A 15,972-nucleotide genomic window follows, 5' to 3' on the forward strand; every position below is an offset into this window, starting at 1 on the left:
TGCCGTGAAAACAATGTCACAAATGCAATTCACAATGTATAGACATGTGTTGCCTCATTGAATGGTTACTGCCCCTGGGGAAGAGACGATGGACACTTGTCATTGTGAAGAGATTGTTGGAGGATCACAAAGAGCAAATTATGAACCATGGCCCTCACGCCAAGAGATGGTGAGCTCCAGGGCTGGTAGAATTAGGACTTCCTCCTCCTCTTCCCCCTTCTCTTCCCCTTCCTTCTTCTCCCCATCTCTCCTCCTCCCCTTCTCCATCACTATCACAGTCCTCAGTTCTTAACTGAGCTCATTAATATCAGCAAAGGCAGCCTTATGACTCCACCCTTGAACCTTCAAAGAAAACACAACCACCTTTCCTTAAAACCCAAAGTTGACTTTGGTTTATGTTATAGATTTCCTGTGTTCACTGGTTCACAGCAGAACCTTCCAAACCCAAGCTGATGCTTGAAGAAACTGAGTAATAATGAGCCATATGCTCTTGCAATCCACGCTCACAGATGCTAAGCGGGTACTGGCACTCACCCACAAAAGTGACGGTCCTACTTCTCCAATCTTTCATTTCCATTCTGAAGTTTGACCAGACTTCATTTTCTACACGGCATTGAGAAAATATCTTTTCTTTGCATGGCAACCACTCTCCCACTCTCTGGACGCTTGAGCCAAATTGCTCAGTACAACTTACCTGTCGTTACTTTGGATTCTCATAGCCCCTTTACTCTTTGCTACACGTTTTGTTTCTTAGTTGTACACGCATTGTGTTGTCGACAGCATCCTTCGGACTTAACTCCGCAGCTAACCAGTGAGTCCTTTGGAGACTGAGCTCTCTTCTTCCTATTTTTATTTCTTAAAGTATTTTGCTCATCTATTTCATTGCAATCAGTAAAACTTTGAAAATTGTTGCATGTGTGATAATTTGGAAACAGAGACGAATGAGATCATTCACAAAGTGTTGAGGAGTTTCACAGCCGGGAACTCTGTTAGTGTTGAGTAAGACCGAGAGATAATTTCCTACACTTCAAGGAGCTTACAGTCCTGGAGGGTGTCAGGCAATGCACAGATAACCACATAAATGTGCCTAAAGCAACCAGAAAGAGTGGATGGGCGTAGCCACCAGAAAGATTAGTCTTTGAGTCATGCCCACACCAGGTTGCTAGAAGATCCTGCAAAACAACAGTCTGAACTCTTCCCAAGGAGTGTGTCTCTCCCCAGACTCTCATTCTCTTCTCACTCATCCCTCTGCTCCCCTGCCCCCAGCAAGAGTGTCAGACCAGGAGGCCTTGGCCTTGGAGAGCAAAGGGTTTCTTCCAACCAGAGCTGGAGGAATCTTAGACCCTTCTTTTCGCTGGAGGATGCATCAGTTTTTCCAGGTTGTTTCGACTTCCATGTCTGCAAATGAACCAACCCTCTATCTGGTACTATTAAGCGTGTTCCTACGGTTCAGGAGCAGCAAGGATTACCCTCAGGCTCAAAAATTCAATAGACACAGAACTCAGAAAAGCTCTTATACCCGGGGTTAGGGTTTATTACATCAAAGGGTACAGATTAAAACCAGCAGAGGCAAAGCGAGCGTGAGACACGCTCGAGGAGAGACCAGGCACGAGCTGCGAGTCACGGACAGCACTCAATTCTCCCAGCAATGATGTGTGACAACACACATGGGGTGTTGCCAGCAGGGACGTTCAGCTGAGCTTGATGGTCAGGGTTTTGTTGGGTGTCAGTCTTGTAAACGTGACTGACCAGCTGTGTGGCTGACCTCGGTCTCCAGCCCCTCCAGAGGTCAAGCTGATACAGCAGAGCCCCGGGCCCACACCGTCAGTCACATTGTTAGCATAGAGTGCCCGGCGTGGCCATAACCCCAGCTAAGCAATTCCATGCTTATCAGGCAAGTGCTTACAGGGGACCCCCCGTTCTAGAAGCCAGTCTTCCAGCAAGGTAAATGCTTCTCTGCACCATCGCTTAGCACAGCAAAGATGCAATATATAAACTGCATCCTCTGTCACAGCATTTTTGCATTAAAAATGTTACAGATCTCTTCTGATCATGAACTATTCACTCCACTGGGAGTAAGGGCTCTCCATACTGGGAAGAGAAGACCAGCTTAAAGGTCTTAAGTCGTTTAGTGGCGTGAGTCACGTGCCAGCTTTTGCTCTGCACCTTCGGGGTCCTGTGAGTAAATAGCTGGGTGGCTCTGAAGATGAGGGCGGATTCTACCATCCTCGTTGTCCCTGAGCTGAGCTTGGAGATGATTGTGCTGAAAAGGCTTTCCCCCTACAAGACACCCTGTCTCCCTCTTTCTCTTGCCTTGTGCTAGGCCATTATCTGAACAATTTCCAAACTCACTGCCTTATTCCAGGGCTGGTCTCTGATATCGCCAAGGTCTTTCCTGCCTGTACACAAGGAGAGGGCAACTTCCTGCTCAGCCAGGAGCCTCCCTCAGCCCTCAATCCATTTGCATCTCATGATGCTGGTCTTTCTTCCAATGGTCTTCCTCCCTGGGCATTTCAAATGTGGCCGGTGAGGTCACTGGGTGCCAGCTGGCATGGACTTTGGGACTACCTACAAACTGTCTCCAGCATGGGTACTTGTCATACCAGCAGTGGGGTCTCTCTCACCCTCTCATTCTCCACGCCGTGGGAGGGCTTTGGGCTTGTGACCTCATCATACCCCAAAGACATACCCCAATTTCTCGATTCCTCTCTATCCTCTGTTGGAGGCATCCGTCACTCATTGGGTCCTTGCCATTACTGATCTGTCTGATTGTTGTGTGTTTCTGTCTTTGTCTTTTACACCAGTTCCTCTTCCATCAGGTTCAGTTTCCATCAGCCCCAAATATTCATCCCATGAAAGAAACAGAAACCAAGAAGATGAGGATGAAATGGTCTGAGTACGGAGTCCAGTCAGGGAGGCAGGAGGGTGGGCTCCTTCTCAGCAAGCTGTGAGATCTACCATGGGAGCCAAGTTACCAAGGGTTTTGGGCAGCTCAGTCAAGGCGCCCTGGGGCTGTCCTGGGAGCCTTCCCAAAGCCGAACGTGGGAGGTCGAGCAAGGGAACAGTGCAGTTTCATATTTCACTTGCCTATTGGAACAGGGAACCCCATGACCACTTGGCTCTCCGTGAAGATATCACACCTCCCCTGGAACCCAGACTTCGTGGCCCTTCTGTGGACACAGCCCCACCCTCCAAGGAATTTCTCTAAGTGGGGAGATGTGAGTCTCTTTGACCAGCTTTCTTGTTCTGAAGATGAAAAGTAAGCACTGGTGGAAACAGGCTGAGGTCGTGGGCCTCATGGGAGATGTCCCATCTCCCGTGGACATCTCCAGGGGGGCGACTTATTCTGCCCTGGCAGACCCGTGAGTGAGGAACCTCATAAAAAGGCACTCCAGGGCTTCCCTGGCGGCGCAGTGGTTGAGAGTCCGCCTGCCGATGCAGGGGACACGGGTTCGTGCCCCGGTCCGGGAAGATCCCACATGCCGCGGAGCGGCTGGGCCCGTGAGCCACGGCCGCTGAGCCTGCGCATCCGGAGCCTGTGCTCTGCAACGGGAGAGGCCACAACAGTGAGAGGCCGGCGTACCGAAAAAAAAGAAAGAAAGAAAGAAAGAAAATCAACACTTACATTTGGGGCTTCCCTGGTGGCGCAGTGGTTGAGAGTCCGCCTGCCGATGCAGGGGACACGGGTTCGTGCCCCGGTCCGGGAGGATCCCACATGCCGCGGAGCGGCTGGGCCCGTGAGCCATGGCCGCTGAGCCTGCGCGTCCGGAGCCTGTGCTCCGCAACGGGAGAGGCCACAACGGTGAGAGGACCGCGTACCGAAAAAAAAAAAAAAAAATTGTTCACGCAGGGCTTCCCTGGTGGCGCAGTGGCTGAGGGTCCGCCTGCCGATGCAGAGGACGCGGGTTCGTGCCCCGGAGCGGCTGGGCCCGTGAGCCGTGGCCGCTGAGCCTGCACGTCCGGAGCCTGTGCTCTGCAGCGGGAGGTGAGAGGCCCGCGTACCGCAAAAAAAACAAAAAAAACAAAAACACAAAACAAAACAAAAAGGCACTTCAATCCAGAGACCAGAATAGACACTTGTACGTGCAAGATTTCCTGCATTTCACAGTCGCTCTTCATGGGCACTTAGCCAACATCGTTTTGGCTACAGCAGACACACTTGAGGAAGAGCTGAGCTAAATTCCTTCCACCCGCGTAGACCCTGAGTTTCTGAAGCCATCATGATGCCCTGTGGTTAACCATTCGTACCTCTCCATCCTCTCGAGAGGCTTGAGTGACTGGGAGTAGAGTCCAGCAAGACCTGTCTCGGGTTTCACTTTGAACACCCAGGGGAAAGAACACCTGTCGGACCCCAAATGTTGAAGGGGGCAGGAGGGGAGCAAATCTCAGAGGACAATTAACACGCAATATTATGAAAAGAGAACTACTCGAAACCAAGAACGTGAAGGAGGAAGCATTGTCTCATCTTAAAATGGATCGTAAATACTGGATGTTTTAAACGGTGTGGTGCGAACTCCCTAAGACTCATGTCATTTAGAAGAAAATTTAGAAAACCTGGAAAACAAACACGATGAAAACGCCCGTTGTCTCTGAGAGTGTGTGTTAAGAAAGTCGAATCCATGTATTAAATGCCTGGCTTTGCTGAGAGGCAGAAGTTTCCTCCGCCTTCAGGGTCCTTTCTTGCGAGTGCTTCCTTTCCAAGGCTGATGCATGATAAATGGACTATTTGGGCATTTAAATGTCTCCTCTGGTCTAAGATAAAGCTTCGTAATTCTAGGCACTTTGAAGTATCCCCTCCGTTTTCCTGTAGAGAAGCTTCAGGACAGAAAACAGGAAATGGAGCTAGAATCAGTGGTTATGCTTCTTCTTTCCTCATCCATCCAGCTGGTTACTGTTATTGCTGCCAGCTCCACACGGGGGTGGGGGTGGATGGATGGGAGACCCTGGCAGAGTCAGGTCCCCTCCAGGGATGGGATGGGGGTGGATGGATGGGGACCACTGACAGAGTAGAGAGGTGGCCCTTTTCTTCTGTGCAGCTCGTGTCCAAACCTTACGACTCTCTGTTCTTGCATTTACTCTGTAGATTGAAATCAACAGTGCCAGCCCATGCTTGTGACAAGCAACAGATGGGGCGACCAACATAACCTGAGCCTCTTCATGTAGGTCCTTCTTCATGACCACTGGGATTTTTCCTTTAAAATCTAATTATGCAACAGAATCCAGAATACCAGGTTTTCATATTTTTTTGGTAAGTAGGGATATTAGTTCATGCATAAAGTTGTGGGTTTTTTTTTTTACTGAATTGCAATCAAATCTTTAAAATTGACATTTATCCTTCCTTCAAATTGTTGTTTTCTCAAGGTAGTGTGCTCTTTTTTTCAGTGTTTTTGTTGTGGTTAAATACACATATAAAATTTACCATTTTAACCATTTTTAAGGGCACCGTTCAGGGGCGTTAAGTATGTTCACATGGTTGTGTAACCACCCCCACCATCCATCTCCAGAACTTTCTTATCTTCCCAAAATGAGACCGTGACCCCACTAAACGCTCTCTCCCCATTCCCCCCCCCTTAACCCCTGGCCCCCACCATCTACTTTCTTTCTCTATGATTTTGATGACTCTGGGGACCTCCTATAAGTGGGATCGCACACTAACCGTCCTTGTGTGTCTGGCTTCTTTCACTGAGCATCATGACCTCAAGGTTCATCTACATCAAAGTACGTGTTGGAAAAAATCCCGAACCTCCTGTCCCGAAGCTCCCATGGCCACCTGGAGACAGCAGGATCCTGCAGCCGGCGGTCTCCCTCCCCAAGTATGTCCTGTAGGTGAGCCTTTTGCTCCCACCTAGGGATTCCCAGGGGCCAGAGGTTATGTTAGAGGCTTTTAAACTTCCTGGACAATTCTGAGAAAATGAGTCGCAACCAACGTCAGGACAGAGAAGCAGTTCTGCAAGTTTGCAAACATCTTTGTAAGAATGTGCTTATCACACTGTCCCTCAGAGCAGGGAAATATTCAAACATCCTCAGTGTTTACACTGGATTAAATAAATCATTCATCCTCATAGCAGAGGACCACACAGCCAGCAAGAATAACGCTGCAGACCACAATGCTTTTCCAAAACGTGTCCTGGGATGTCCCCGCCCCAAGTACAATCTATGTGGGATGGGCTCCGACAATAGAGCTGGGAATCCTATACACCCCACCTGAGGGTCCCTCAGAAGCTACCAGGTTGGGCTTCCCACACAGTCCTTTAGGGTCCAGCCTTCCTCCAACCGTTTGCTCAAAAAAACAGTTATTTTTGATTTTGTTACTTTCCCCCGACATCTATTTAGGATTCTTGACGGTTCATGAAACCCATTTTTGGAAACACTGCTGTGTGCGCATCAAACATAGGAACATGATCACAACCCACTGACTGGCAAAAAAAATCAGGGTGCAAAGTCACGTGTGTCCATTTCTGTAACCACAGTCATGGGTCTGAAATCGCCCACTGTAGGGGGTTAGAGCATGGTCCCCACCTCCCACCCAATGCAGGTGCAGTGGGACCTGCACACACGCCTTCACTGGGACAAAGGTCTTGCAGATGTGGTTAAGCTCCTGGCGGGGCTGAGGGCCTGCATTTTCCACTTTCCGGGAGCATCTGTGCTCTGTGTGTGTTATGTCAGGATCTCAAAGCTATTGTTTCTATATTGTGCGGCTTCCTATTTTTTTTCCTTTGTCTGCTTAAACGATCAATGACAAATTGACGTGTGCTAGCACCTCTCGCTATGGGTGGCAATATGTGAATTCTTGTCTTGCCTTATGGACACAAACGAGGCTGTGTCCTTAAGTGCCGTACAGGTATAGAACTGTCACGTCTTCCCCCTAATTGAAATGTTTATAATCTGGCTGTGACTTTCTCTCTTCTCACTCACTTTTTTTCTTTAAAATTCTGTTTTGTCTCCTATTGATGTAGCTACTCCTGGATTTTTTTGTATTTTTTAGTTGGTATTTGCTTGGTATTAGCTTCTCCATCATTTTATTCTCCACTTTTCTGTGTCTTTACATTTTAGGGAGGCCACTTGTGAAGAGCATCGACCCGGTTTATTGTTTTACTTTTAATCCAGTCTCGAACGGAGATTTTAGTCCATTCACGGGGAGGTCTCGATTTTTTTCCTGCAATCGTGTTCTGTATTCCATAACGTTTCTGCTTTTTATATCTTTTCTCATTTCTGGCCATCTTTTGGTTTAGTTGACTCTTCTCCCCCTGGTTAACAGTTTGAAAGTAATTCCCCCTCTCTCTCACTTTTAGCATCTGCTCTAAAAATTCTCACATTTGTATTAACATCACAGGTTATACACTTAATCTCTTTCATTTTCAGCCTGCAGAACATCACGCCTCAGAACGATTTAACACCCCTCTTCTCTCTCAGAACTTATATACCCGGCTTGAAGTTTAGTAGGAAATCAGGTGGACGGCGAGAGCATCAAGGAGTTTTCACAGAAAATGAGTTTTCAACACTAAAATACCCAAGCAGGCCATCTGAAAAATTGCCCTTCAACACGTCAAGATACAGTAGTTTGGAATCTGTCTCATGCAGTACATTTTCTCTTGTAGGCTAAAAACATTACTAATCCAGCAATCAAGTTTGTTGGTATTTACCCAGGGGCGTCGAAAACTTGTGTCCACACAAAAAACCTGTACATGGATGTTTATAGTAGCTTTGTTCCTAATTGCCAAGACTTGGAAGCAACCAAGATGTCCTTCAGTAAGTGATGGATAAACTGTGGGGCAGCCAGACAATGGAATATTATTCCACACTAAAAGGAAAGGAGCTATCAAGCCATGAAAAGACATAGAGGAACTGAAATGCGTATGTCTCCAGCCACCCAGGAGATGACCAGGCAAACGACAGCAAAGCCCATGGTGAGCCCCAAGCAGAGAAAATAACAGCCAACCGTGGGGATTCACCTGGCCGACCAGAACGCCCTGCTGATGAAAAACTGAGACAAATCCCAAAACTTAGCCAGGAAGAGTAGGAAAATTTAAGACATACTTCAGTGGTTGCCTCTTCTCCCATGAACCAAATAAGAAAAGTGTGTTTAACAGCACAAACGTGACACTAAGGAAGGTTATAGCAATGGTTAAGATTCACTGGTCAGAGAGGAAGAAGAGGAAATTCTGTTGTTATACTTGTTCCGCAGAGAAACAGTAAATATCGTGAAAAGACGTCCACACCAAATGGTACCCTATGTCGTTTATCAGTGTGAAGATGACCACCTAACAAAAACTATCCAACCTTTCCAGACATAATAAGAACAGCTCACAAAAAGGAAAGAAACATATAATAGGAATTTTTTAATGAAAATACCCTGCTGTACCAAAAGCTGTAAAGAAGTGTATTTCATAGGTTTAAAAGAAAGCACGTACAGCTGTAGAGGCATATATGTATATGTGTGTATAATGCATGTATGTATGTGTGACGTTATCTTCCTCTACCAAAGAGAAGGTTTTTCTTTTAATGGGGGTGAAATTCACAGAACATAAAATTTACCATCTTAACCATTTGAGAGTGTACGATTCAGTGGCATGTAGGATATTCACAATGGTGTGTAACCATCACCTCTGTCAAGTTCCAAGACATTCTCATGCCCCAAAAATGAGACCCCAGATCCATTAGCTATCAGTCACTCCCCATTTCTCCCTCCCCCCAGGAAGCTTCTTGAAGGTCAGGACCTCATGTAGTTTTCCTCCCCATCATTCTCCTATCCTCTTAACAAGCCATTCCCCCTCTCCCTCCCTTATAAAAACCGGATTTGGCTCAGTTAGCCCTGTCCCCATCCCAGGAGATAAACCCCTTTCCTTGTGGTTGAAACTGAGACTTGGGAGAGTGTGTGACAAAAACAACAGAGGAACAGGCAAAAAACTCCTTTTGTGCCCATGGCCTTCCTTCTTGTTGGGAATTCTATCTTGAGGGCATGATGTCTGGAGCTGCAGCGGCCACTTTGTGACAATGAGGTCAGACATCACCAACACGGAAGATGGCATTACCTGTGCTCACCCTTCGGTTCTTTATGTGGATGTGTAACCTGAATTTCCCTGCCCACATCACTGCAGTGGATGGTCCATGGCGCTTTGGCAGGAGGCAGAAGGATTCACACGTCAGGTCTCTCTGATTCTTCCCAGCTATTTCTGCTGATGTGACAATGCATCTATGGTCAGGGAAGACGTTTTCCTTGTCAAAGTACAGCAGACACCGGGGAAGAGGGTCTGACCTGATCCATGGGCATGTCTCATAGTCCTTGTGTCTGGCTCTGTGCATTTCTAGGCAGGAGGGGACTTGCCTAACTTGAGTGAGAGCCATGCTCAGGATATATGCCTCATAGGACCCCTTTTGAAGATGTGAACTCCCAAATGCGTCTACAAAAGAAAGCCCACCCCTTCCAGCACAAGGTACAATGAGGTGTTGTTAGAATCCTAAGTTATTTCTCTTGCGCCAAAGAAGAGATGCCCGTCTTATGTTTTATTACGTGGCCCATAAATTACCTTTTCATACACGGCGGTGACGCTGGAACCATGCATGCCTTCTTCTTGGTGCCTCTTTTCCTTCCAATTTCTAGGGCACGGATTCCTTTTCCAATCATTCATCTGTCGGCTACCCACTTAAGCAGCGCCTCGGAAATCCTTTCAAGTTCCGAAGCATCTGCAGATAGAATGCTCGGCACGGCTCCGTCCTCAGCCACACTTTGCATCCCTGCCATGGTCTCTGCCGCGCACATCCACTTCCTCTGCTCCCAGAACATGTGTTTATAATCACCAAAAACTCAAGCTCTGTTCCAGCCGCCCATCATCTCCCTAACCTGGAGCCGCTGTTCTAAATGTTCTCCGATGTCGTTCACACCGGATTTGCAATTGCATTTTTCCTCTAGAATTCTTTGCTGCCTTTTCCCCCCTTCTTTCCTCTGACACGATGCCCTTTGTTTCGTGTACGTTGGAAACTCAGACCTGTTTGCTAGAATTCCATTTTACAAAGAGACAGACAGAAATAATAAAAGATGATGGTTGCTTTCTGAATGAAAAAAGAGAGAGAGAGAGAAGAGTTTTGGAAGATTTAGCCTTGTCATTACTTTTTTTTTTTTTAACCAGGAGAAAAACGGAAGTTTTAAAAACATGTATACCTCCTGTATACAGGGGAGCTAGCCAGAAAAACTGAGTCCAAAGCCATCACCTTAAATACCATATTCTGATAAAAACAAAAGAAAGACCTTGGGGGAAGGGGGGAAGGCCAGTTATGGCAGGTTATCAGGCAAAGCACAATAAACAGGGATATGGTTGTTTGCAGATTTAAGTCAGGGACTTCTCCATTGATAAGAATTACTTGAGATTTAACCATCCTTCTATTTCTGGTGCAAAGAAGGACACACCCTTACAAATGGAGATTTCTCGATTGTAAACGTCCTTCATGAAAGGGCAATCTCTACTCAGTTTTCTGAGATTCCTTTTTTTTTTTTTTATCAGACTGAAATAATCCTTTTGCCAGAGAGGCATATTTTAGGGTGGCATATTCTGCTCGCCTTGACATGGGTGTACCCCAATTTGCTCATGCATTCATCTCTTGAAGGATATCCTAATTTCTTCAAGTCTTTAGCCATTATGGAAATACTGCTGTGCATAATTGCATCCTTGTTTGCATTTGGACATAGATTTTCAAAGCAGTTCCCTGAATACTGGAAACAAGGTTGTTGTATCCCAAAGTGAGACGGGTTGTCATTACTTGTTTTTTTTTTGTTTTTTTTTTTGTTTTTTTTTTTTGCAGTACGCGGGCCTCTCACTGCTGTGGCCTCTCCCGTTGCGGAGCACAGGCTCCGGACGCGCAGGCTCAGTGGCCATGGCTCACGGGCCCAGCCGCTCCGCGGCATGTGGGATCTTCCCGGACCGGGGCACGAACCCACATCCCCTGCATCGGCAGGCAGACTCTCAACCACTGCGCCACCAGGGAAGCCCCATTACTTGTTTTTTAAATGCTGTTGTTTCACATTTCTTAAAACACTTGTGTTTCTATGAGTGACTTTAAGTGTTTAATAAATTTAGATTTGGAACATTTCGAATGATCGCTGTGATCGCAATATATTTTGTTTTCTTGGTGGTGCGTTCACCTTCTGAAGCTTACTCTACACCTTTAGGAATCTGTAATCAATGAATTTGAGCTCAATCAAAACCAAATATCAATTGCCCCATTACTCTATGTAGTTAGTTGGTTCTAAGACAGTTATGTCCCTATTTGCTCAGGATTTATTCTCTCCTGTGAGCTCCCTTCGCCAAATCAAAACGGTTGATCTCAGTGTCATTTGTTTTTATTATGCTGCTTTCCAGTGTTCGACATGGATTCCGTTTTCCTAGGATAATCTGTCAAACGAGTCTCATGAACACCATTTTATACCATAGCCCCTAGACCCTCACAGCCAGACACAAAACACACACTCAGATGCACGTACACACATACACACACACACACACACACACACACCCTCCTTCTGCTTTTCTATGAGAAAAAAAAATCATAATGTGTCTATCAAAAAAAATTCTCCCAGGAAAGAGGAGATTTTGAGGCTGTGATGACTGTGAGACAGGAGGAGAAATCACTGCAGAAAGGAAATGGGAGAAGCAGACAGAGCAGGTGCGTCCAAGGCAAGGACATCAGCGCTGTGGGAAGTTGGTAGCAAACAGGTGGAAAGACCCTTGTCACAGGGTAGCCGTATGGCCTGGGTTACGCTGTGTTGTGGGTTGAAGAGTATCCCCCAAAACTTGTGCCCACCTGGAACCTCAGCACAGGACCTTATTTGGAAATAGGGTCTTTGCAGATGTGATGCAGTGAAGGGTCTGAGATTAGGTCCTCCTGGAGGAGGGTGGCCCTACATCCCATGACAGGGTCCTTCTAAGAGACAGAAGAGGAGAGACACAGACACAGAGGAGAAGCCCCGGGAAGACAGAGGCAGAGACGGGAGGGATGCAGCCACAACCCCAGGGATGCCTGGAGCCCCCAGAAGCTGGAAGAGGTGGGAAGGAGCCTCCTCTGGAGCCTCTGGAGGGAGCTCAGCCCTGGGACACCTAGACCTCAGATATCTGGTCCCCAGGATGGGGGAGATGTGACAAGCCATGTGGGGAAGGCTGAACCTATGGTCAAAACACCGGACGGTATCAGAGGCGCGCATCCTGATGGGACAGCATTTAGGGAAGTGTCTCTCTGCAACCCTTGGCAGGTCTGAACGCCAGAGGAAGGGAGGGGACGCAATGGTTTTTCCTGCACCAGCGTAACTGGGGTCCCACTCTGTGTACGGGCACCATCCAGAGCAGGGAAATCCACAGACAAAACGTGGATTCCCGGTGCCCAGGGGCTGGGCGATGGGGCTGGGAGGTGACAGCTCGCGGGGACGGGGGTGTCCTTTGGGGAGGATAGAAATGTTCTGGAACTAGGTAGAGGTGGGGCGTGCACCATGATGGACATGTACTAAATGCCCCTGAATTGTTCGCTTTGGTTAAAATGGTGCATTTTAGGTCATGCACAGTTTACCACCATTAAAAGAAAAGGGTCACCGACGACCATTGAGCAGAGCCGTCAAATCCTTTGGGGCTGCTACATGCCTGCTTTCGAAATGTAACGGAAGGCGGAGAGGATTGGACACAGACTGTTCTCCAAGTCTTCAGGTCTAAGGACACTCTGCCATCCTTGCTGACCTAGAATCCCAGCTTCTCCTTTCTTTTTTTCTTATAGCATTCAACATGTAACAGGGAAGAGCCAATTCTGACTCCACGTTGGATCTGTTTCTTTCACCATAACCTTTGCTTCCCGCTGCTTTTCTCACGAAAAGGATACTGTCTATACACAGTGGTCTGCCTCGGGGAACCCTGCCGCTCTGCCTGGATGTTAAACCAAAGCGTCCTTGTTCACGGAAGCAACCGGACCCTGCCCACCTGCGGATGGCTGCAAGAAAGAAGAAATTAACACATCCCCTCCCCGAGGCTGGCCATTCCTGGGGATATTTGCAAAGCTTACGGCCTTTTTACTTTACTTCCTCATCTCCTGCCCCTCTCTGTGCTATAAAAGAAACTGGCATCCAAACCCCGACAAGATGGTCTTTTTGAGACACTCGTCTGCCATCTTCTCAGTCTGCCGGCGTTCCAAATAAAGCCGTATCCCTGCTTCAAAACCTTGTCTCCGATTTATTGGCCTGACCTCCGGCGAGCAGAGCGAGCTTGGACTCGGTAACAGAAATAGAAGCCGAAACTGGCCACAGTTGCCTCTTATAAAGTCTGGTCGATTTAATACACTTGGACTTCGAATTTTATTTACCCGTGTTCGTACCCACAACGATGTATGTGGCTGCACGTGTAAACTTTCGAAAGGACGCCGGCCTTCACATTCTTTGTGCTGGATTTTGTTACAATTGTGAGCGAGGCAGCACAGAGGTGGGTCAGCTGACTCAATATTCTCGCTAACCTGAAACAGATTTTATTTATGCCCGTCCTTAAAACGTCCCGAGTATGCGGTTTCCTGTACGGACACACTGACAACGTAATAACGAAACGAAATGAAGTGCAGGGCTGTAATCACAGGCTGGAATGCTGATTTTTATTTTTGCCCAATTAAGAGTCTGAGAAGTTTTGGGGGCCCTGACATTCGTTTCTGGAGAGCTCATAGAGAAATCTCAATTTACTGAAGGGAGAGAGAGAGAGAGAGAGAAACAGAGGGAAATCTTTGACATCCAGCATGTCTGGCTGGGATTATTGCAGCATTCCCAAACATTTTGGAATCGCCTGGTCTTGTCCGGATGAGACGGGTGTTTGCAGAACTTTTGGTAAAAGTGTCACTTCTCCTGGTATCTTTTCCTTGGAGTATGCCACACTGCAGGGGACTGGGCCAATGCATTTATGGTGAGATTTAAGCAGCTCTCATGTCCTCTCACCAGGAAATAAGGCAATCTGAGCGTCAGCGTGTTTTCCATACTTCTTTGCCTAAAATACTAATGCCTTTAAGTATTTCTATTTATACTCTAAGTATAACTGCTTTTGCTCTGCCGGCCCTTTCGGGTATGTTGACCATGAAATCTCTCTTTCCCAGTGGGCTTAGCTGGTCCATCGCTCCTTCAAACCCGGGAGCAATTATTATCCGTGGGAGGTGGGCTTCGTCCTACCCTGCCTTGTGAGTCCTCCCAATGCCCCCCTGAAACCTTGGCGGCGGGCGAGATTCTCAGTCAACGTTTACTGGATGACAGAGAGTTACTGCTTAAAAGTACTCCCTCCTTCCCGTGGTTCCGCTCTTTCTTTTCCCTTTGTAATGTGCTGTCTGCTCATCACAGACAGTAACCATGTCGGGCTGATTCTTCACCCGGGAGAAGGAAAGCCACCTAAACTCATGCACCACCTGTGAGCTGAAGCCCCTCCCCCTGCCAAGCTGCAAGTGCGCCCGAAGTGAACATTCAGGTGGAAGAGAGGACCTGAAGCGTGCTGTGCCCCAGGGATGGCGGTCAGGACCGGGGGGCAACAGCAAAACGCAGGAGGAAGAGCTCAGCCTGATTTCTACAGGATGATCAAGGTGAGTCAGGAGGGAACAGGTCGGGGGGAGCGGTTTGCAGAGTGAATATGAGTTTGCCCAGCAGCCTTGGGGAGGAGAGTTCACGCAGAGGGAGCAGCATTTGCAAGTGCCTGGAGATGAAGGTGTCGGGACCTTTAACGAGGATACCATGGGGGATGCAAAAGGTAGAGATGTTCGGGGTGCCAGAGGAAGAGAGGCTCTTAGGGGAAAAAGCAAGAGATTTTGTGAAATCAGATCAAAAGGACACGTTTCCGTTTCTCCTAAACAAAGCAGGTGCTCAAGAAGCCAGGATTGTTGTGACTGGTTTAACTCATCCTCGGGGGTTCAGAAGTGCCGGCAGGGACTTCCCTGGTGGCACAGAGGTTAAGAACCCACCCGCCAATGCAGGCGACACGAGTTCTATCCCTGGTCCGGGAAGATCCCACATGCCGCAGGGCAACTAAGCCCGTGCGCCACAACTACTGAGCCCGCCCGCCACAACTACTGAAGCCCATGTGCCTAGACCCCGTACTCCGCAACAAGGGAAGCCACCGCAACGAGAAGCTCGCGCACCACAATGAAGAGTAGCCCCCGCTCACTGCCACTAGAGAAAGCCTGTGCACAGCAACAAAGACCCAACGCAGCCAAAAATAAATAAATTTTAAAAATAATAATAAAAGAGGAAGTGGGGTCAGGAGGCTTGGTTTCTGAATTCACATATATCGTATATCATTTTATATTTAGATTTTAGTTTTTTTGTTTTTTATCAAAGTGTAGTTGATTTACAATGCTGTGTTCCTTTCCGCTGCACAGCAAAGTGACAAAGACAGTCAGAAAGAGATAGATTTTAGTTATTTTTAATGCTCCAGTACATTCTGGTAATTACACACTTCAGTTTGTAAGAGGTGACTTTTAATACTCTCGTGCAATCTGTGGACACATCCACTTGTCATAAAAACGAGAATAGTTAGCGATTACAGAAACCCACTGCGTTGCCCTCTTCCAGCCCTGTGGGTCCCCCACTGACCACCACTCCCCAAAGGGACCCTCCTCAGCTTCTGAGGACCTTCAATTTCTCAGTTTCTTTTGTCACCTAGTTCTACTGTATCTCTGTTTTGTGTCTAACTTTATGAAAAAAGTGTATCCTGCCCTGTGTAATTTTAAGAAACTCACGACTCCCCCTGAAAATACTCTTGTGAAGATTCATCCAGACCACGTCACTGCCGTCCTTTTATTTTGTTGGCTCTATAACTAGGTGAAAATGCCACACTTAATGGATCCATTGTCCTGCCTGTGGATATTGGATAGTTTCCAGGGAGTTGCTATTTTAGGGCAGGGCTGCGAAGAACATTTTTGTGCCTGGTTCCTGATGGGCAAATCAAGACTGCAATGAGGCTTCCCTTTTTAGACCGATTTGAC

The sequence above is a fragment of the Leucopleurus acutus genome (assembly GCF_964270905.1).
Source record: "Leucopleurus acutus genome assembly, chromosome: X".
In the NCBI taxonomy this organism is placed as follows: domain Eukaryota; kingdom Metazoa; phylum Chordata; class Mammalia; order Artiodactyla; family Delphinidae; genus Leucopleurus; species Leucopleurus acutus.